The sequence below is a fragment of the Strongylocentrotus purpuratus genome, unplaced genomic scaffold, assembly GCF_000002235.5.
Source record: "Strongylocentrotus purpuratus isolate Spur 01 unplaced genomic scaffold, Spur_5.0 spur5_scaffold_18, whole genome shotgun sequence".
Classification (NCBI taxonomy): Eukaryota; Metazoa; Echinodermata; class Echinoidea; order Camarodonta; family Strongylocentrotidae; genus Strongylocentrotus; species Strongylocentrotus purpuratus.
The window spans coordinates 26,594,975-26,619,545 of record NW_022145603.1 but is presented as its reverse complement, the minus strand read 5'-3'; the positions used below and the strand labels follow the sequence as shown (position 1 = coordinate 26,619,545).

The following is a 24,571-nucleotide window of genomic DNA, read 5'->3' as shown; positions in this document are numbered from 1 at the left end:
GAGATAGTATGCATGTGAGCAGGCTCCCTTCAAATCATCGGGTCATCGCGTCTGGTCGGATGGCCTCGTAACGCGACATTTCGTGAAATCGTGAAAAGAAAGAGAAAGATCATGTGAAGATGCATGTAAGAGACGCGACCTTTCGAAAGGGCATGTTTTACAAAAGGTCGAGTAACACGCACGGCCGCCGACCCGACACGATGACCCGATGAATATTCGAAGTATGCTTACTCTTCGAAAAATCAACTCAACGGCAATTTCAATACCCTATTTAAATCATATTCAGATTACGTAATACGTCATTAGAATTTTCGCACATTTTAAACGGTGATAGGCAAGGTTATGAAAATACAAATGAGTAGAGCGATCAAAAGCCCACGATACCAACAATTTCCGTCTGCGAACCTTCACAAAAGTTGTCTGAACTCCATCAGAAGGCCCTCAAGACCGACAGCCCATAACACCAGCATTTCGGTCTCGTGACTCTTCTGACGACCTTTTAAAAAGTTCGCTAGACCGACCCTGCTGTCAGCCTTGTGGGCTGTAAGCAGTGGCGGATCCATCGGTCGGCGCGAATTTCAAATTTCGCCCCCCCCCTCCCACCTCTTGGAAAATCCTGGATCCGCCACTGGCTGTAAGCACCTTGGTTTGATTTTCGAAAGCCTTTGCCATATTTTAGGGGTGCTGTTATATTTCAACTCGTTTTCATATAATTCGTCCTTGTTTTCACGAAGTGACGGTAGTGAGGAAAATCGTAACGCAAAGTGAATGCAAATTTTTTTCACTACCGTCACTTCGTGAAAACAGCGACGAATTATCTAAGTTGAAGTATAAAGATGTAAATATATGCACTTGATTTGTGTTTGACAAGCAGTATTTTGAAGCTTAGATGTTCACACTAATAACATGTTTACATGTATAAAAAAAAATGTTTATTGCAGGGTCGATTTCATGGTTTATTATAAAAACATAATTATTTTAAAGTGATTGAGCCTCATTATGCCTATTTTGTACAATGTGTGTTTCTGTAGGTCTTTACGTGTACATGAGGGTGCTTTATGTGTCTATGGAGGGGAGTGGGGGGGGGGGCGGCGACTGGGGCGGGGGAGCTATAGGTTGTTGGTATGCAGCAGCTATAGGTGGAAGGATAATCGTGGGTTGTGTTTTTGTTTTCACTTTAATTTGCTCGTTTGCTTTACCGTCACTCGGAATATTTGAGAAAGTTCGTATTCGGCCAAACGACATGAGCGTCCCCCCCCCCACACCGTCCTCCATCCCCACCCCTATCCCGGCCTCGCCGGTCCCTTCCATCGGTGAAGTTGTTCACTGTTTACACCAACCACAGTTCAACAGTTATATTTTCAAAATACAGGTCACTCATTGGCATTGATCCGCCCCTGGAGGCAATGAGAGAGAGAGAGAGAGAGAGAAAGAGAGAGAGAGAGAGAGAGACAAAAAAAGAGACAAGAGAGAGAGAGAGAGAGAGTCAGAGAGAGAGTGATAGAGTGAAAAAGAGACAGACAATTGAGAGAGAGTGTGTGTGTGCGATAGTGAAAAAGAGACAAAATAGAGAGAGAGACAGAGAGAGGGCGTGAGTGACAGAAAGAAGAAGATAGAGAGAAAAAGGGAGAGAGTGGGTGAGTGGTAGAGTAAAGAGACAGTTGAGAGAGAGAAAGAGAGAGAGAGAGAGAGAGAGAGTGAGTGAGTGAAGGTTCGAGTGAACGAGAGGAGAGAGAGGGAGGGAGAGAGAGAGAGAGATAATATATAGAGAGAGAGAGAGCGTGAAAAGAAACAAAATCTACTTTTCCATAATGTCCCATTTATAGTCCTTTAGGTACAAAAGATAACTTACGTATTTTTCATGATTTTATATGGTTGACATCAATCATGGTTGTCTTTCTCGTCAAATTTATCATCGATCATCACCATCACCACTATCACCATTACCATCATCATTATCGTAATCATCTTCTTTATGTCAGCGTAATTGTCATCACAGCTGTACTTTAGAGGGTTTATAACTTCTGACCAAGGTCCAAGGATTGGTGTTTCAGTATTCTAAGCAAACTCCAGCTAGACTCTATAGCATCTATCTCCCTATCTTCCAATCTCTATGTTTGGAATCTTGATAATCTGTACTTATCCAGCAGGCACCAAACGAAAGCCTAGCCACTCGACTGTCCCAATATGATATGAGATGCATATAGCCATGCAAGTATTGATGATATACTTGATGTTAATAGATGTTGGTACGTAGAGAATATTTCTTTGTATTCAATTTGATATCTATTTAGTTTTATTTCATTAATATTATGAACAATTCGAGCAATAAAGATTGTCCACTGAAAATTTGCTGAGTGTATGTATAATTATGTAGGTAGGCCTATAGTTGCCAGGTAAATGTCAGAGATAAAAATTTCAGAGCTAGGTAAGAATCGTCAGAGGTAAAACAAAAAATAACGTGAGACGTACAAATGTCTATGTATGCACTCATTATTAATACAAATATTAATATCATGCTTAATCGTGTATTTTTCAGGTATGAAGCAGGCCTGATTTTAAGGAGAAGTTTTAGTACTATAGGGCCGTTCAAGTCCCTTCCCCAGCCAAAGAAGAAGAAATTAAGGAAAGAACAAAGAAAAAACGATCGGTTTATTCCATTCCTAATAATAACAATCATATGTTTTGTTTCTAAAGACCTCGAGATCCCATTAAAAAAAAAAAAACCTTTGACATGTTTGCCTCCGACAAAACAGGGAGGTATAAGCCTACTACCTCCCTGGATATATGCTTTTTAACCTCTGACACAAGCTGTATGTAATGTATATGCCAGCCTATTCCCCGCATCTGGCGGTGATGTCAAGTACGCGCGCTCAAGAACCATATTATAGCTGCCCTGGATCTGCAGGTGAAAACATTTTCGCCATGAAATATCGAATACGACTCGATTATTAAGAGCAACCGGTAAACGTTTATGTCAATAATATGATTGATTAGACAGCTTGGTACACATCGGTCTGTTCTGACTTTTGATACGGTTTGCTGAAAGCACACAACTGAAATGAATTGGAAGACGAAAGAGCAGTTGACGTTGGCGTACGTATATATGGTCTCCAATATTTTGTTTACAAATTGCGATAAGCATATATCCCAAGCACCTCCCCCCTGACGTCACTTCGAAATAGTCTTCTTTGCAAGACCTTTTTAATTTACCTCCACTTCTCCACCTGCAACAATTTTATAGTCTACCACCAACGTATAAATTAATCTGCATCATTATTTTTAGGAGGTCAAATAATTCAACTAGACTTACAATAGTGGAGAAAGCTACATGAAGATTTATTGATCCGTCTACTTGACTTTTATCTCCGAGTTTGTTAGTAGCCTGGGCCTCGGTTTATAATTTTGTTGCACGCTGGAGAGGTGGAGGTAAATTAAATAGGTCTTGCAGAGTAGACTATAAAGAAGTGATGTCAAGGGGAATCCCCTTTCCGCCATTTTCCTTATCCTAGCCAAATACGTGTCGTAATTGACGACAACGTACGTCGCTACAATTCTAATGCAATTGGTATACTAATTTTTCAGTAACACCCTTGATCCAACATGGAAAGTGACTATATATCGTGGTTTTGGAAACAACTCATTCGTTATATTGTCCACGGCCTAGATTGTTTTCGTGTCGTGCGCCCAATTAATCAGCTGGGGAAAAATGATTGTGGGATGAGTGCTATCAGTGGTGAATGACAAGCATAGATGATTGAAGGATAACAAATATACACAAACGGACAGAATCTGGACTACTCATGCATCTAATCTCAAAAAACAACAACACACTACTACTAGAATTTACACAGCTTCATTGCATCACACGCATCAAACGGGGGGGGGGGGGGGTTAACCCCCCTCAAATGGTTTTTATTTTTAAAAAAAAAGGTGCCAAACAGGAGGGGGAATGTGCTCCCTATCCCCCCACCCCTTCCCCCGCTTACTTAGCGGCTGGCTGAGTCGTTGCGAAATTTCAAATTTAACAACTCCTCCCTTGAAGAAAAAAAATCCTGCGTACGCCACTGGTCACTAGTAATCTCTTCCTTTTCTTCTCAATATCAACTTGTTTTCTGTATATTGTAAAACAAATGTAATCATAATTTATGGTCCAATATCTATCATGTAAACTACTAAATTGGTTATTATATACAGATAAAACACACAGAGGCATTAGTTAGAACTACCCAGACAATGTAGGCCTACCTTTTGAACAGTCTACGCCGAAGGCGATCGCTAGCCGAGGGTGTTTGGACTGTCTCGAAGGTAGCCTACCGAGTGTGGGTAATTTTACTAATGCCCGAACAAAATGATATGTATTATTAATTTTGTTTTATAAGATGATTTTGTGTTTTGTTTTATAAGATGATTTTTTGTTTTGTTTTATAAGATGATTTTTTGTTTTGTTTTATAAGACGATTTTTTTTTTTTTAATGATTTTTTTTTACTAATGACCGGTCATAAATATTTACTAATGACCGGTCATAAGTAAAATTACGTGTTATACAAAATTAATGCTTGGTCACGCGGTACGCGCCAATCATGTGATTAGGATCCGCTTCATCATCTTATATGAATATTTATATTATACCAATATTCAAAGGCTGTAAGATAATGACGAAATAAAATAGTGAGTTTTCAAGGCGCACGTGCTATATAACATCACACATGGTTCTCATTCCTCATCTATGCAAATATTAATTTCTATGTGACATGCGTGCATAACTACTATTAAGGTTTATAATGCATGAACTAGCCTACTTGGTGTATTCAACGATACCTGCACTGTATTTTGTTACACCTCAAATGTTAATTCGGTGTTTAGCTCAGCTCGGCTTAGAAGTACACAGATCGAGAAGATGTCATATCTCAGTTCTAAGTTTCAAAATATGTTATCTATGTGCATTTCCATTACTGATGTGGGAGAAGATCTTGGCAAATCGAGGTTCCTAAGGCATTTTAAGTGACTGTGCCTAAGTAATATATTTATGAATACATAAACCATTTTACAACAATTTTGTGATCAATCTAGTCGAGTGATTATAATAGACGATTCACATGCATTCACATCCAAATCTTGCTTAAAATCAACTTTTAAAGGGTTATGAATTCACGATAGCTAAGGTTAACGTAGACTTGAATAGGACTTTTAGCTTTGACTATTGCTTTGACGAATTGCTTTTATTTGTAAAACATTTGCTTACGTTTGATCAAAACTCAGTAGTAAAGACCCTTGGTTAAAGAGACATTAAGAGTAGGATGGTGATCATGTACGTGTACATTCAGGCGACACCCATGGTTCATTAGCGAGTTTTTAAAATTATATTGTCTCATTGTATGTCTTTTTGTACCGTAAGCAGAGCTTAAACATGACTTGTATACATGTAAAAAAATTGGTGGTTTTATACAAGAGTGTTTTTATAGTTAGTTTTACACCAGTTAATAACTTAGTATAACTATATGAGCTGAGATGACCAGATATGAATCTCAAGTAAAGATACCTACAAGACATTGCTTTCAACTATGGGTAAAATATGAAGTACACGTATACACAACGGGTGAAACAAACTTCCTTATACTTAGTTGATGTAAATATTCCATGTTTTGCCTTTAAGTCTGAGAGAGAATTAAGAGAGCGCATGAAATGCATATGCTTCAAAACAAATTAATGAAATTATGCTTTCGATCTATCCCAGTATTGCCTATAGTATTCATTTTTGCAGTACTGTAGTCTTTATACAATAAGAAATATCTATGAAAATGAAGGGGGGGGGGGGTATGATAAGAATTATTTATTAAGAAAAATAATATTGATAATAATAATGATTACAACGACAACAATTATAAGAATTGCAGAGGGAAAAAATATTTTAAGAAAGATATAGCGTGTTTCCAGTAAAATTATCTTCACGGTAATTGACCAATCAGATTGCAGGAATTCTTCTACCAATTCTATAATGACTTCCTGGAGTGACTTACTCATGAATACCCCTCCTACACCGATGCAGGGGCGTCGCTAAAGGGGGCATGGGAAAAGGGAGCATGAGAAAAGGGGGAGGGGAAAATGAGAGGGAAAGGGAAAGAAAAGAAGAAAAAAAAGGAAAGAAAGGAAAGAGAAGAGAAGAAAGAAAGAAAAAAGAAAAAGGAAGGAGAGGAACGAAAGGAAAAGAAAGAAAATAAAGAAAAGGAGAAAAGGAAAAAAAGAAGAAAAAAGATGAAAAGGAAAAAAAACGGGGATGAAAGAGAGGAGAGAGGGAGATAGGGGTGGGAGTAAGAGAAAGATGGGGATGTTGGGTGGAGTCACCACGTCGAGGGAGCAAGAAAGATACGCATAGATAATTATGTTGCTGTGTTGGGTCCGCTGTGTCGGTATTCGTGCTCGATTCTCGTGTACTACTATATCAATGCAGAAGTTTGAAGTCGGTGAGATGTATTATGTCGGTCGGCCGGCAATTTTTTCCCCTACGAACTGTGACTTTTTATCGGACAAAGAAACATTTTTGAAAATTCCGACAAAGATAAAGAGTCGAAAACAGTACAACAAATCGTCTTCTTTCTCTCATAATAAGAATGAAACGTAAAAGCCTCCACGCTTCGCCGAGAGGGGGGAAACTGAATTCAGACAAGGATTAAGAGTGATAATTTGTTGAAACGTCAAAGCTTAGTTTTGTCGGTAATCGGTGACCTCTACACCCCCCCCCCCCCCCCCAACTGAAAAAGGTCTAGCGACGCCCTACATACACCACGATAACTAATGCATAATTCATGAACCTTCAGTTGCCTTCGTTCGGTTTAACATAATTATTCGCGTGCAGGAGGCGTTGGCTCGAATTCACAGAGGAGGTTTGTAGACAAACCTAGGTTTATGAGCGTCATATTACGCGTTTCGATGTGTTTCAGACCAAGGCACAAACCTTGGCCTGAAACGCATCAAAACGCGTCATAGTATGACGCACATAAACCTAGTTTTGTCTACAAACTTCCTCTGTGAATGTTTTTGGGTAGTCCTTCCGTCCGTCCGTCCGTCATTTTTTCTGCATGTATTATCATTGTTATATTTCTATTTATTTGCCTCCCTTCCAGATAACACAAATCGTATGCATTCAACCAAACAAGGAACCAAGCAGAAAGAGCATTGGATATGAAGGATCAACCTAATCACACGTTGAGGTACCTATTTGCCCGACTGGACAAACAGCCCTATTCAAACCATTAAAAAGCTTCTGAAACAAGTCCATTTTCAACGAAAACCAAGCTCTACTATATTGATGAACTTATGAAGAGTATTGACTTATGAACGCAGAAATGTCTGATACATTATTGAAGCCTACTTTGATTATTTGAGAGTCTGCAATATATTTTTTTCCAGTGACAAATCTTGATTCTACATAAGACTTTTGATTTACTTTAATTCTAAGGCGATACTTGAACTAACAAATTTGTCTTACCAATAACCAACCGGCGTATAAAGGACGAGTAGTCTAGCCTATTCTTGGTTTAAAATAAAACTTTAGAAAAAATAATAATATTGCTGTGTGAATTTACCCCTGATATTTCGTTTGATTGCTTTTGTATTTTGACGCTTGTTTTATAATGTAAATATTACTTTGTAAAACCGACAATATCAACCTTGAGCTGCATGTCATGTTGTTTTTCTAATAGGCCTAAACTAATTTAATTCAATTAAAAAACAAATTTATTTTCACGCGTCAAGTTAATTCCGTATCTTGCTTGGGTTCATGATCAGAATTCAATCTAAATCATAATCTAGCCATAAAACGTACCCCTGAAATTGTAGTTACAAAACTACCTGTTACTCTTGTACAGGGTTTTACGTGTGTCACGTACGAAAAGCTATTATCAGATCAAGTTTTTCAGCCTCTCATTCCGAGAAGTAATTACAATAGAAGTAAGTTACAATAGCAATGATGATTCATACCAGCATTATCTTTGGCATAATGTATATGACATGTGATGCGACAATCCTACATGTCATGGAGGGAGAATTAGCAGAGTTGGATTTCCCGTACCCATGTAACGTTTCGAGAGTTACATTTCAGTACGGAAACAGAGCCCCAACATATAACTCGGCCGATCCAAACTCTAACTCTTTGCCTCCAAATCAAAATCTCACTTTCAAAGATGAAAGTGAAAACAACGAATGTTTCTCACATCTGACTATTAACCCCGTTTTAAGAAATGATGCAGGGACCTACATCCTTACCGCTTATAATGATAATAATCGGTATATATATGATAAAAGGGTTGGGTTGAGAGTTGATTATCCTCCTGGCAAGGCATTTTGTGATTCAGGTGAAGTGTATATTGAAGGGGAATGGATCAGACTACATTGTTCAGCTCCAGAGGGTAATAATGTACCCGGTGAGATCGTGTGCTATCAAGATGGCATGATGCTGCCCCCTTTGGCATCACCCGGAACTCTAGATCAGGTAATATTAGCTAGACATGTAGCAAGTTTGGTGTATTGCTGTTCTTCTACCTTGCAACAGACGGAAAGATGTGATTGTGAGGACAGTTCCTGGGATCCCATCCTAAATACTGCAGTTACTAATGTCATCGACCCCTGCCCAGGTGTCCTGTCGACACCACACCCAACATCTCATCCAATTGTTCAGGCAAGCAAAAATTATACGTGTCCTGCATCAAGTGCACAATCATGTGTCTTGAAAAGTGACACAACCCAGAATTATTTGATAGCTTTGATGTGTGTCTTCATCATGATAAGTTGGTGTTGACGTGTGTAAACAGTTATGAATTATTTTTTTTTATTTCATGTATTATTTCAAGTTTCAACGAATTGTATATCCAAACTTTGAAGATAAATTTCATAAAAATAATGCGCTTAACTAAACAAAAATAGAAGGAAACAGAATAACAGACTCTTGGAGCCTGTCCTAATATCGTCACCCATTTCACAATTATTAACCCTTTAAAGTAAACTTAGATTGTTCCGACAAAAATGTTGCCAGCCTGACCAGATAGCCGTATGGTTTAGCCCTGGATACATAGAGCCACCGAAAAAAGACTCCATCTGAAACTACAGGAAGTAGTGTGACTGGACATTACAAAACACATACAAAGAAAAGCTGACAACACTTTCTCTGTATACAATTTATATAATTTATCTAGCAAGTGATGTAAAATCAAATTAGGTATTCAAGCAATTTTGATACCACATGGTTGTAAATGTAATTATCATTTATAAGGAGATGCATAGTCTATTATACTATGATGTAATAGGTCATGACTATCTAAAAATGAAATGTCAATGGGGAAAATTAAGGCTATATACATAACCAAAAGAAGAAAAAGAAGAAAAAGGATGTACGGATATTTCTAATTTATTGAATATATAAATGCATATATATATAATTATATAGGCCTATATTATATGAAATTGAAAAGGTTCATAGCCTAAACTTCCTTAGACTCATAATCGACGGAGGGCTAATTTGGACCAAACGTGTAAACAGTATTCAAGAAAAAATAAGTACATGTATATATATATATATATATATATACCAACAAAATGTGTAAGCCCATTTTATAGTTATACCTTGCAAATACTTATGCATGATATATAAATTATTCATCTAGTCATATCCCATCTATTGTAGTCTTGTTTGGATTGTTTTAATAATATTAAGTTAAAACTGGCATTGTTTATGTTCGAATACGTTAACGCATTACTACCTGCAAATCTTAGACATTTTACCAAATCTTTGCACCCAACAAGATCTGTAAAAATACTGACAAGGGGGATAAACAACTGTAAAAGTACGTGTATGCGCTACGAATTAGAGTGTACATAAATCATATTTGTATAACATGAGTAAATGTGGGGAGTGAAGGAAAGAGTTTAAGTTGTTCCAGAATTTTGTACTAGTATGATATTGAAACAATATTTGTTTGAAACGATACGATTATACATTTGAAAATATGAATGTTTCTTACAGACTGTGAGGGATAGTTAATTCATATTGTTATGTTTCTGAAAAAGGTCTATATAATAATCTAGGCTTATTTATCTTGCCTGATCTTTTGAAGGCTATAACTTTATTTTTATTTACTCGGGAAGTTATTTTCTGGTTGTGCCTTTTGATGATATGCAAGATCCATGATAATGAAAGTATTTTGATATTAAGCAGTATTATTCATAGCTCGCTTCCATAGATTATATATATCTTTCATATATTTATATCAGATCCTATTTATATTTTACTCTTTAGTTTGTATGTTTCTTACAGACTGTGAGGGATAGTTAATTCATATTGTTTTGTTTCTGAAAGAGGTCTATATAATAATCTAGGCTTATTTATCTTGCCTGATCTTTTGAAGGCTTTAACTTTATTTATATTTACTCGGGAAGTTATTTTCTGGTTGTGCCTTTTGATGATATGCAAGATCCATGATAATGAAAGTATTTTGATATTAAGCAGTATTATTCATAGCTCGCTTCCATAGATTATATATCTTTCATATATTTATATCAGATCCTATTTATATTTTACTCTTTAGTTTGTATGTTTCTTACAGACTGTGAGGGATAGTTAATTCATATTGTTGTGTTTCTGAAAGAGGTCTATATAATAATCTAGGCTTATTTATCTTGCCTGATCTTTTGAAGGCTATAACTTTATTTATATTTACTCGGGAAGTTATTTTCTGGTTGTGCCTTTTGATGACATGCAAGATCCATGACAATGAAAGTATTTTGATATTAAGCAGTATTATTAATAGCTCGCTTCCATAGATTATATATCTTTCATATATTTATATCAGATCCTATTTATATTTTACTATTTAGTTTGTAAATAATTATATTATAGGTGAGAGTATGCATGTATGCAGGCTAACTCCGAATCATCTGGTCATTGAGTCTGGTCGGGCGTTATACGCGACCTTTCGTAGACTTGCCGTAGGGTTTCTTAAAGTGTCGGGTAAATTGTACCAGACTATTTGTAGATTTTACAAACATTACATTACACTCGACATTTCTTGAATAAGGTCGAGTAAACGGATTATGTATACGTCATTAAAGTTTCGAACTTTGCGGTCTTTTGCGGTGTTATTATGGTTTAGTTCGTATTCATACTATTTGTTGTTGAATATATATAACGATTTAAATAATGCACTTGATTTGTATATTATGACGGGCAGTTTGAAGCTTTAGACATTCGCACTAGAAACCATTACTATTTTTGTCGGTGGCAGCACCTATAAAGCATTTGGCTTTCCTTGCTGTCTCCACATTCATATGACACTTTGGTATTGTATATGTATTGATGATGAATGAAATAAAGATCAATTTTAATTTCAATTGTATCATACATAGCCTACATGTATCATAAATAAAAAGATTTAAACACCGTTTTATTGCATGAGCAAGTTCATGGTGTGGTAGGTGTACTATAAAAACATACTTATTCTAAAGTTATTGAGCTTTATACTGCCTATTTTGTACAATGTGTGTTTTCTCTAGGTCCAGTTACGTGTACATGAGAGTGCATGTGTGTCGGGAGGGGAGTGGAGGGGGGGGGGGGCGACCGGGGCAGGGAGCTATAGGTTGTTGGTATGCAGCAGTTATAGGTTGAAGAATCATCGCGGTTGTGTTTTTGTTTTCACTTTAACTTTCTCGTTTACTACTCACTCGGAGTATTACAAAATTGAGAAATGTCGTATTCCAAACGACATAAGCGCTCGCCCCCCCCCCATCTCCGACCGGTCCCTTCCATCGGTGAAGTTGTTCACTTAAATATACACCTACCGTAATTCAACAGTTAGTTATAATAGAGGCTACCCATTGGCATTAATCCGCCCCTGGAGGCAAAATCTGTACACTCCCATGCTATCCTTTTCCAGTCTGTAAACAACTTTACAACATGAATTCAATGATGGGCAAGGTTTTACTCCTCATATGAAAGCGCCCAAACTTCGCGAGGTGAAACAAAGGGTCTTTCAATTCAAGTCTATTCAAGCCCAATATGGGCTAACAACTGGCCTGCATACCCGAGCAGAATCATTTTGTGCTCGACAAAGACACACAGCCTTGGGTAAAGAGGTCCATTATTATTATTTTTTTTAGTTATATTTTTTCATTGACAGTATACTATTTAATATCAGGAATATTGGATGCTCTGTTTCAAATACAGTCCAGATTGCCGAGCAATGAATTATCTCATGCTTCTTGTCCTTAAACCATATCTAACTGGTTTTTAAAACGGTATCATTTTAATTTCCATTTCCCAGCATTATTTTGAACTGTCCCGAAATCGCTTTCCTTTTTTTAAATGAGACTACAGCCCCATTCTATCCTTTTTCTATTGGGATATTTAAAGTGCGTGTCCTCCATGCAGACAAGGAGAAAGACTTTCTCAGTACCTTTATGGACAATACATCAACATAATGCGGTCATTGTTGCAATGTCATGAGTGCTATTATTACCTCTTATGTAATCCTCGCAATTGACAAAAATATTCCGTCAATGAAGGGAGGGTCGGGTTTTTTTCTTCAATTTATTAATTGATGCTGCAGGTGCAAGCTATTGAACACAGAATCGAATAGCCAAGCTTCCCTATTCATTTGTGCCCTGTTACAGAATTCGTAGCATATCCTAAATTGAATAGATCCGTGTTCTGTTCATTATGCTATGTCAGGGCAGTGGCCTATTGTCATATCACTTGAAGTTTAAGTCAGCAGATTGCAAAATAAATGAAAATAACATAAAACCTCACTATTATATCAGAAATATCAGTAACTGAAAGAAAACATTTACGGGCAATCTTGACAACATCGGACTGCAAAAATATGAATAATTATGCATCCCGAAATCGTTAAATCAGTAAATCAACATATTAAAGTCGTTAACATGCAGAAAGTGCTATAAGACCAAGAAGTGAGCCACTTAGTAGCAGTGAGGCAAAGTGGTCTTGCGGATAAGACTGATCGCTTCACAACGCAATGTATGTATGTACTCGGGTTCGACTCCCAGCTTCTTCTTTATACCTCATGTTATTCTTTAATTTTTTTTTCTTTACCCCATGATATTGACGTGTCCATCTACTTTTTTTAAAGGGGACACCCCCCACCCCACCTCCTCAACAAAGGAGAAAATAACATTTGATACTCTTTCTTTAACAAGCGACTCTCTGAATTAGTTAGAATACGTTTTTTGCTACATCTACAAAAATAAGTATCAATATGAAAAAATACATGAAGATTACCAGTGTGACACATTAGTCTAGTGGATAGGCAAACGCCTGGCAACTGGAAGGTATCGGGTTCGACTCCCAGCTAGTGCTTATTTTTTTTTTTTAATAAATCTTTGAAAAAGAAAAACTGATGTTAGAACCCATTTTCATCTCACTCATAGTTTGGTGTGATAAAATAATTATTGTTGGTGTTGTTGATGTATGGGAAAGGGTTCCAAACCACAATATGTCAATGGATTCCTCAAAAAAAACTTGAAAAAGGGCCTATGGTGAGGGGGAGCAGCTGAGTGTAGGAAAAAACTGTAATGGAGCCCCTTTGGGGGGGGGGGGGTGGGGTATTTTTTTTTTTTTTTTGGGGGGGGGGAGTCTTTTTTTTTGGGGGGGGAGTCTTTTTTTTTGGGGGGGGAGTCTTTTTTTTGGGGGGGGGGGGTCTTTTTTGGGGGGGTCTTTTTTTTTGGGGGGGGGGGGGTCTTTTTTTAGCTGGCAATCGACAGCTAGCTGGCAATCGACAGCTAGCTGGCAATCCCAAAGCCATGTCCATTTAAAAACTGGATTCAAGAGCCTCTTATCGCTAGGTTTACAACGTTGTTTTACATTTTCAATTATAATTTCCTAGTTTTATTCACTCTCTACAGTCCCGTACTATTCCTTTTTTAGTCTGTAAACAACTTTGCAACACGAAAATAATGATGAACAGGGTTTTACTTCTCGTATAAATTTATTAGAAGCGCCCTATGTCATTTTGCACGAAGTGATACAAAGGGCTTTCAAATTTAAGTCTATTGAAAGCATTCCCCCACCTAGCCTGTATGACCGAGCAGAATCATTTAGTGCTCAACAATAAAAATCCACAGTCTTGGCTAAAGAGGTCCATTATTTGTTTGTTTATTTAGTTATTTTATTTAATTAACATTGTACAGTACTATTAAATATCAGGTATATTGGATGCTCTGTTTTAAATACAGTCAAGATTGCCGAGCAATGAATTATAGGCCTACATCCTGCTTCTTGTCCTCAAACCATATCTTTCTGGTTTTTAAAACGGTATCACTTGAATTTCCATTTCCAAGCATTATTTTGAACCGTCTTGAACTGAAGTTGTTTTCCTTTCTTTAAATGAGACTACAGCCCCAGTCTAAAGTGCTTGTCCTCCCAGACAAGGACAAAGAGCCTCTTCGGTAGGTTTAGGGACAATGCATCAAAATAACGCGGTCATTGTTGCAATGTCAGGAATGCTATTATTACCTCCTCTTTGGTAATCCTCGCATTTGACCAAACAAAAGTCACTCAATGAAGGGAGGGTCAGGTTTGTTTTCAATTCACTAATATTATTGATGCCATGTCAGAAAGAGCTGAGTAGTTTGTTACGTAACTATTCAAAAATTGCAGGTGCAAGCTATTGAAAACAGAATCGAATAGCCAAGCTTTCCTATTCATTGGTGCCCTGTTATAGAATTCGTAGCATATACTGAATTGAATAGACCCGTGTTCTATTCATTATACTATGTGAGGGCAGTGGCCTCTTGTCATATCACTTTAAGTTTAAGTCAGCAGTTTGCAAATTGAATGAAATAAACATAAAACCTCACTATTATATCAGGAATATCAGTAACTGAAAGAAAAAAAATACGGGCAATCTTGACAACATCGGACTACAAAAATAATGATAATAATGCATCCCGAAAGCGTCAAATCAGTAAATCGGCACATTTTGTAAAGTCATTAGCATGCAGAAAGTGTTAACAACAAAAAGCGAACCAGTTATCACGGTGAGGCAAAATGGTCTTGTGGATAAAAGTGATCACTTCACAATGCAATGTACTCGGTTCGAGTCTCAGTTTCTCTTTTATATAAACCCATGTTATTTTTTTTTCTTCACTCCATTATATTGACTTGTCATCTCTTTTTTAAAGGGGACACCCCCCCCCTCAACAAAGAAAAAATAGCATGTAATACTCTTTCTTTAACAAGCGACTCTCTGAATTAGTCAGAAAACATCTTTTGCTACATCTACAACAATTAGTGTAAGTATGAAGAATACATGAAGATTAGCAATGTGACACTTTAGTCTAGTGGGTAGGCAATCGACAATCGACAGCTAGCTGGCAATCGACAGCTAGCTGGCAATCGACAGCTAGCTGGCAATCGACAGCGTAGCCCCAAAGCCATGTCCATTTAAAAACTGGATTCAAGAGCCTCTTATCGCTAGGTTTACAACGTTGTTTTACATTTTCAATTATAATTTCCTAGTTTTATTCACTCTCTACAGTCCCGTACTATTCCTTTTTTAGTCTGTAAACAACTTTGCAACACGAAAATAATGATGAACAGGGTTTTACTTCTCGTATAAATTTATTAGAAGCGCCCTATGTCATTTTGCACGAAGTGATACAAAGGGCCTTTCAAATTTAAGTCTATTGAAAGCATTCCCCCACCTAGCCTGTATGACCGAGCAGAATCATTTAGTGCTCAACAATAAAAATCCACAGTCTTGGCTAAAGAGGTCCATTATTTGTTTGTTTATTTAGTTATTTTATTTAATTAACATTGTACAGTACTATTAAATATCAGGTATATTGGATGCTCTGTTTTAAATACAGTCAAGATTGCCGAGCAATGAATTATAGGCCTACATCCTGCTTCTTGTCCTCAAACCATATCTTTCTGGTTTTTAAAACGGTATCATTTGAATTTCCATTTCCAAGCATTATTTTGAACCGTCTTGAACTGAAGTTGTTTTCCTTTCTTTAAATGAGACTACAGCCCCAGTCTAAAGTGCTTGTCCTCCCAGACAAGGACAAAGAGCCTCTTCGGTAGGTTTAGGGACAATGCATCAAAATAACGCGGTCATTGTTGCAATGTCAGGAATGCTATTATTACCTCCTCTTTGGTAATCCTCGCATTTGACCAAACAAAAGTCACTCAATGAAGGGAGGGTCAGGTTTGTTTTCAATTCACTAATATTATTGATGCCATGTCAGAAAGAGCTGAGTAGTTTGTTACGTAACTATTCAAAAATTGCAGGTGCAAGCTATTGAAAACAGAATCGAATAGCCAAGCTTTCCTATTCATTGGTGCCCTGTTATAGAATTCGTAGCATATACTGAATTGAATAGACCCGTGTTCTATTCATTATACTATGTGAGGGCAGTGGCCTCTTGTCATATCACTTTAAGTTTAAGTCAGCAGTTTGCAAATTAAATGAAATAAACATAAAACCTCACTATTATATCAGGAATATCAGTAACTGAAAGAAGAAAAAATACGGGCAATCTTGACAACATCGGACTACAAAAATAATGATAATAATGCATCCCGAAAGCGTCAAATCAGTAAATCGGCACATTTTGTAAAGTCATTAGCATGCAGAAAGTGTTAACAACAAAAAGCGAACCAGTTATCACGGTGAGGCAAAATGGTCTTGTGGATAAAAGTGATCACTTCACAATGCAATGTACTCGGTTCGAGTCTCAGTTTCTCTTTTATATAAACCCATGTTATTTTTTTTTCTTCACTCCATTATATTGACTTGTCATCTCTTTTTTAAAGGGGACACCCCCCCCCCCCTCAACAAAGAAAAAATAGCATGTAATACTCTTTCTTTAACAAGCGACTCTCTGAATTAGTCAGAAAACATCTTTTGCTACATCTACAACAATTAGTGTAAGTATGAAGAATACATGAAGATTAGCAATGTGACACTTTAGTCTAGTGGGTAGGCAATCGCCTGGTAACTGGAAGGTATCGGGTTCGACCCCCAGCTGTTGCGTTTTTTTCTTTTGCTACATCTACAACAATAAGTATAAGTATGAAAAAAAAATATGGAGATTAGCAATGTGACACTTTAGTCTAGTGGGTAGGCAATCGCCTGGTAACTGGAAGGTATCGGGTTCGACACCCAGCTGTTGCTTTTTTTTTAATCTTTGAAAAAGAAAAAACTGATGTCAAACCCATTTTGATCTCACTCAAAGTCCATATTTATTGCTATTCTCTTAATTGATCTATACAATGAGCTTGCAATTAACTTGTAAGCAAGGTAAAGTATTATATTTACGAAGTACAAGAAGGACAGGAATCCTGTTTTATCTATTTATCAAACATTATTACATTCAATACTTTTTCAGTCCCAATGAGAGAGAGAGAGAGAGAGAGAGAGAGCCCGGCCCCCCACTCAGTGTTATTTAGGGTACGCATATGCGTGTTCCAACCGACCCCCCCTTTTCAGCAAAAGTCCGGTGTGTAAAGTCAATACGGCTCGACCTTTTTCTTTTGTATACGAGCCTTTTTCAGCATCCCCCCCTTTTCAGCAAAAGTCCGGTGTGTAAAGTCAATACGGCTCGACCTTTTTCTTTTGTTACGAAAAGGACATTTTGGCAACACGCATGCGGTCATTTTGAAACCTGAGTGGGGGGGCCGGGAGAGAGAGAGAGAGAGAGAAAGAGAAAGAGAGCCAGAAAGAGACAAGTGAAGAGAACCCAATACACCTCATCAGTGTAATAAAGTCTGATGATCTTTATCTACATACTTACTTCAAATATTTTGCCGGGCAGATATTATTATTTATAAAAACAAACCAATTTTGGAGTTTTATAATAAATATTATTGTTGTTGTTGTTGTTGATGATGTAAAACAATGAGAAAATAGGGACCTTTTGCGGGGGGGGGGGGAGGGAGCAATGTAGATAAAAACTACAGGGGGGGTAGAGAGCACTATTTTTTTGTTTGGCCCTCGAAAATTTGAAAAATTAATCGCCAGGGGGGTCCCATCTTGCCAGCTAGCTGGCAATCGACAGCTAGCTGGCAATCGACAGCTAGCTGGCAATCGACAGCTAGCTGGCAATCGACAGCTAGCTGGCAATCGACAGCTAGCTGGCAATCGACAGCTAGCTGGCAATCGACAGCTAGCTGGCAATCGACAGCTAGCTGGCAATCGACAGCTAGCTGGCAATCGACAGCTAGCTGGCAATCGACAGCTAGCTGGCAATCGACAGCTAGCTGGCAATCGACAGCTAGCTGGCAATCGACAGCTAGCTGGCAATCGACAGCTAGCTGGCAATCGACAGCTAGCTGGCAATCGACAGCGTAGCCTGGCGGCGGTAGCGGGTAGCCCCAAAGCCATGTCCATTTAAAAACTGGATTCAAGAGCCTCTTATCGCTAGGTTTACAACGTTGTTTTACATTTTCAATTATAATTTCCTAGTTTTATTCACTCTCTACAGTCCCGTACTATTCCTTTTTTAGTCTGTAAACAACTTTGCAACACGAAAATAATGATGAACAGGGTTTTACTTCTCGTATAAATTTATTAGAAGCGCCCTATGTCATTTTGCACGAAGTGATACAAAGGGCCTTTCAAATTTAAGTCTATTGAAAGCATTCCCCCACCTAGCCTGTATGACCGAGCAGAATCATTTAGTGCTCAACAATAAAAATCCACAGTCTTGGCTAAAGAGGTCCATTATTTGTTTGTTTATTTAGTTATTTTATTTAATTAACATTGTACAGTACTATTAAATATCAGGTATATTGGATGCTCTGTTTTAAATACAGTCAAGATTGCCGAGCAATGAATTATAGGCCTACATCCTGCTTCTTGTCCTCAAACCATATCTTTCTGGTTTTTAAAACGGTATCATTTGAATTTCCATTTCCAAGCATTATTTTGAACCGTCTTGAACTGAAGTTGTTTTCCTTTCTTTAAATGAGACTACAGCCCCAGTCTAAAGTGCTTGTCCTCCCAGACAAGGACAAAGAGCCTCTTCGGTAGGTTTAGGGACAATGCATCAAAATAACGCGGTCATTGTTGCAATGTCAGGAATGCTATTATTACCTCCTCTTTGGTAATCCTCGCATTTGACCAAACAAAAGTCACTCAATGAAGGGAGGGTCAGGTTTTGTTTTCAATTCACTAATATTATTGATGCCATGTCAGAAAGAGCTGAGTAGTTTGTTACGTAACTATTCAAAAATTGCAGGTGCAAGCTATTGAAAACAGAATCGAATAGCCAAGCTTTCCTATTCATTGGTGCCCTGTTATAGAATTCGTAGCATATACTGAATTGAATAGACCCGTGTTCTATTCATTATACTATGTGAGGGCAGTGGCCTCTTGTCATATCACTTTAAGTTTAAGTCAGCAGTTTGCAAATTAAATGAAATAAACATAAAACCTCACTATTATATCAGGAATATCAGTAACTGAAAGAAGAAAAAATACGGGCAATCTTGACAACATCGGACTACAAAAATAATGATAATAATGCATCCCGAAAGCGTCAAATCAGTAAATCGGCACATTTTGTAAAGTCATTAGCATGCAGAAAGTGTTAACAACAAAAAGCGAACCAGTTATCACGGTGAGGCAAAATGGTCTTGTGGATAAAAGTGATCACTTCACAATGCAATGTACTCGGTTCGAGTCTCAGTTTCTCTTTTATATAAACCCATGTTATTTTTTTTTCTTCACTCCATTATATTGACTTGTCATCTCTTTTTTAAAGGGGACACCCCCCCCCCCTCAACAAAGAAAAAATAGCATGTAATACTCTTTCTTTAACAAGCGACTCTCTGAATTAGTCAGAAAACATCTTTTGCTACATCTACAACAATTAGTGTAAGTATGAAGAATACATGAAGATTAGCAATGTGACACTTTAGTCTAGTGGGTAGGCAATCGCCTGGTAACTGGAAGGTATCGGGTTCGACCCCCAGCTGTTGCGTTTTTTTCTTTTGCTACATCTACAACAATAAGTATAAGTATGAAAAAAAAATATGGAGATTAGCAATGTGACACTTTAGTCTAGTGGGTAGGCAATCGCCTGGTAACTGGAAGGTATCGGGTTCGACACCCAGCTGTTGCTTTTTTTTTAATCTTTGAAAAAGAAAAAACTGATGTCAAACCCATTTTGATCTCACTCAAAGTCCATATTTATTGCTATTCTCTTAATTGATCTATACAATGAGCTTGCAATTAACTTGTAAGCAAGGTAAAGTATTATATTTACGAAGTACAAGAAGGACAGGAATCCTGTTTTATCTATTTATCAAACATTATTACATTCAATACTTTTTCAGTCCCAATGAGAGAGAGAGAGAGAGAGAGAGAGCCCGGCCCCCCACTCAGTGTTATTTAGGGTACGCATATGCGTGTTCCAACCGACCCCCCCCCCCCCTTTTCAGCAAAAGTCCGGTGTGTAAAGTCAATACGGCTCGACCTTTTTCTTTTGTATACGAGCCTTTTTCAGCATCCCCCCCTTTTCAGCAAAAGTCCGGTGTGTAAAGTCAATACGGCTCGACCTTTTTCTTTTGTTACGAAAAGGACATTTTGGCAACACGCATGCGGTCATTTTGAAACCTGAGTGGGGGGGGCCGGGAGAGAGAGAGAGAGAGAGAAAGAGAAAGAGAGCCAGAAAGAGACAAGTGAAGAGAACCCAATACACCTCATCAGTGTAATAAAGTCTGATGATCTTTATCTACATACTTACTTCAAATATTTTGCCGGGCAGATATTATTATTTATAAAAACAAACCAATTTTGGAGTTTTATAATAAATATTATTGTTGTTGTTGTTGTTGATGATGTAAAACAATGAGAAAATAGGGACCTTTTGCGGGGGGGGGGGGAGCAATGTAGATAAAAACTACAGGGGGGGGGGGTAGAGAGCACTATTTTTTTGTTTGGCCCTCGAAAATTTGAAAAATTAATCGCCAGGGGGGTCCCATCTTGCCAGCTAGCTGGCAATCGACAGCTAGCTGGCAATCGACAGCTAGCTGGCAATCGACAGCTAGCTGGCAATCGACAGCTAGCTGGCAATCGACAGCTAGCTGGCAATCGACAGCTAGCTGGCAATCGACAGCTAGCTGGCAATCGACAGCTAGCTGGCAATCGACAGCTAGCTGGCAATCGACAGCTAGCTGGCAATCGACAGCTAGCTGGCAATCGACAGCTAGCTGGCAATCGACAGCTAGCTGGCAATCGACAGCTAGCTGGCAATCGACAGCTAGCTGGCAATCGACAGCTAGCTGGCAATCGACAGCGTAGCCTGGCGGCGGTAGCGGGTAGCCCCAAAGCCATGTCCATTTAAAAACTGGATTCAAGAGCCTCTTATCGCTAGGTTTACAACGTTGTTTTACATTTTCAATTATAATTTCCTAGTTTTATTCACTCTCTACAGTCCCGTACTATTCCTTTTTTAGTCTGTAAACAACTTTGCAACACGAAAATAATGATGAACAGGGTTTTACTTCTCGTATAAATTTATTAGAAGCGCCCTATGTCATTTTGCACGAAGTGATACAAAGGGCCTTTCAAATTTAAGTCTATTGAAAGCATTCCCCCACCTAGCCTGTATGACCGAGCAGAATCATTTAGTGCTCAACAATAAAAATCCACAGTCTTGGCTAAAGAGGTCCATTATTTGTTTGTTTATTTAGTTATTTTATTTAATTAACATTGTACAGTACTATTAAATATCAGGTATATTGGATGCTCTGTTTTAAATACAGTCAAGATTGCCGAGCAATGAATTATAGGCCTACATCCTGCTTCTTGTCCTCAAACCATATCTTTCTGGTTTTTAAAACGGTATCATTTGAATTTCCATTTCCAAGCATTATTTTGAACCGTCTTGAACTGAAGTTGTTTTCCTTTCTTTAAATGAGACTACAGCCCCAGTCTAAAGTGCTTGTCCTCCCAGACAAGGACAAAGAGCCTCTTCGGTAGGTTTAGGGACAATGCATCAAAATAACGCGGTCATTGTTGCAATGTCAGGAATGCTATTATTACCTCCTCTTTGGTAATCCTCGCATTTGACCAAACAAAAGTCACTCAATGAAGGGAGGGTCAGGTTTGTTTTCAATTCACTAATATTATTGATGCCATGTCAGAAAGAGCTGAGTAGTTTGTTACGTAACTATTCAAAAATTGCAGGTGCAAGCTATTGAAAACAGAATCGAATAGCCAAGCTTTCCTATTCATTGGTGCCCTGTTATAGAATTCGTAGCATATACTGAATTGAATAGACCCGTGTTCTATTCATTATACTATGTGAGGGCAGTGGCCTCTTGTCATATCACTTTAAGTTTAAGTCAGCAGTTTGCAAATTAAATGAAATAAACATAAAACCTCACTATTATATCAGGAATATCAGTAACTGAAAGAAGAAAAAATACGGGCAATCTTGACAACATCGGACTACAAAAATAATGATAATAATGCATCCCGAAAGCGTCAAATCAGTAAATCGGCACATTTTGTAAAGTCATTAGCATGCAGAAAGTGTTAACAACAAAAAGCGAACCAGTTATCACGGTGAGGCAAAATGGTCTTGTGGATAAAAGTGATCACTTCACAATGCAATGTACTCGGTTCGAGTCTCAGTTTCTCTTTTATATAAACCCATGTTATTTTTTTTTCTTCACTCCATTATATTGACTTGTCATCTCTTTTTTAAAGGGGACACCCCCCCCCTCAACAAAGAAAAAATAGCATGTAATACTCTTTCTTTAACAAGCGACTCTCTGAATTAGTCAGAAAACATCTTTTGCTACATCTACAACAATTAGTGTAAGTATGAAGAATACATGAAGATTAGCAATGTGACACTTTAGTCTAGTGGGTAGGCAATCGCCTGGTAACTGGAAGGTATCGGGTTCGACCCCCAGCTGTTGCGTTTTTTTCTTTTGCTACATCTACAACAATAAGTATAAGTATGAAAAAAAAATATGGAGATTAGCAATGTGACACTTTAGTCTAGTGGGTAGGCAATCGCCTGGTAACTGGAAGGTATCGGGTTCGACACCCAGCTGTTGCTTTTTTTTTAATCTTTGAAAAAGAAAAAACTGATGTCAAACCCATTTTGATCTCACTCAAAGTCCATATTTATTGCTATTCTCTTAATTGATCTATACAATGAGCTTGCAATTAACTTGTAAGCAAGGTAAAGTATTATATTTACGAAGTACAAGAAGGACAGGAATCCTGTTTTATCTATTTATCAAACATTATTACATTCAATACTTTTTCAGTCCCAATGAGAGAGAGAGAGAGAGAGAGAGAGCCCGGCCCCCCACTCAGTGTTATTTAGGGTACGCATATGCGTGTTCCAACCGACCCCCCCCCCCCTTTTCAGCAAAAGTCCGGTGTGTAAAGTCAATACGGCTCGACCTTTTTCTTTTGTATACGAGCCTTTTTCAGCATCCCCCCCTTTTCAGCAAAAGTCCGGTGTGTAAAGTCAATACGGCTCGACCTTTTTCTTTTGTTACGAAAAGGACATTTTGGCAACACGCATGCGGTCATTTTGAAACCTGAGTGGGGGGGCCGGGAGAGAGAGAGAGAGAGAGAGAAAGAGAAAGAGAGCCAGAAAGAGACAAGTGAAGAGAACCCAATACACCTCATCAGTGTAATAAAGTCTGATGATCTTTATCTACATACTTACTTCAAATATTTTGCCGGGCAGATATTATTATTTATAAAAACAAACCAATTTTGGAGTTTTATAATAAATATTATTGTTGTTGTTGTTGTTGATGATGTAAAACAATGAGAAAATAGGGACCTTTTGCGGGGGGGGGGGAGCAATGTAGATAAAAACTACAGGGGGGGGGTAGAGAGCACTATTTTTTTGTTTGGCCCTCGAAAATTTGAAAAATTAATCGCCAGGGGGGTCCCATCTTGCCAGCTAGCTGGCAATCGACAGCTAGCTGGCAATCGACAGCTAGCTGGCAATCGACAGCTAGCTGGCAATCGACAGCTAGCTGGCAATCGACAGCTAGCTGGCAATCGACAGCTAGCTGGCAATCGACAGCTAGCTGGCAATCGACAGCTAGCTGGCAATCGACAGCTAGCTGGCAATCGACAGCTAGCTGGCAATCGACAGCTAGCTGGCAATCGACAGCTAGCTGGCAATCGACAGCTAGCTGGCAATCGACAGCTAGCTGGCAATCGACAGCTAGCTGGCAATCGACAGCTAGCTGGCAATCGACAGCTAGCTGGCAATCGACAGCTAGCTGGCAATCGACAGCGTAGCCTGGCGGCGGTAGCGGGTAGCCCCAAAGCCATGTCCATTTAAAAACTGGATTCAAGAGCCTCTTATCGCTAGGTTTACAACGTTGTTTTACATTTTCAATTATAATTTCCTAGTTTTATTCACTCTCTACAGTCCCGTACTATTCCTTTTTTAGTCTGTAAACAACTTTGCAACACGAAAATAATGATGAACAGGGTTTTACTTCTCGTATAAATTTATTAGAAGCGCCCTATGTCATTTTGCACGAAGTGATACAAAGGGCCTTTCAAA

General features: G+C 38.1%; 1 long non-coding RNA gene across 1 annotated transcript; it reads left to right on the top strand.

The window, feature by feature from the left end:
* Nucleotides 1-2,834: 2,834 nt before the first annotated feature.
* On the top strand, nucleotides 2,835-11,500 carry LOC115925541. The gene is made up of 2 exons (XR_004064777.1): nucleotides 2,835-3,096; nucleotides 7,126-11,500. It is a non-coding gene; the product is annotated as an uncharacterized LOC115925541 (long non-coding RNA).
* Nucleotides 11,501-24,571: the final 13,071 nt, after the last annotated feature.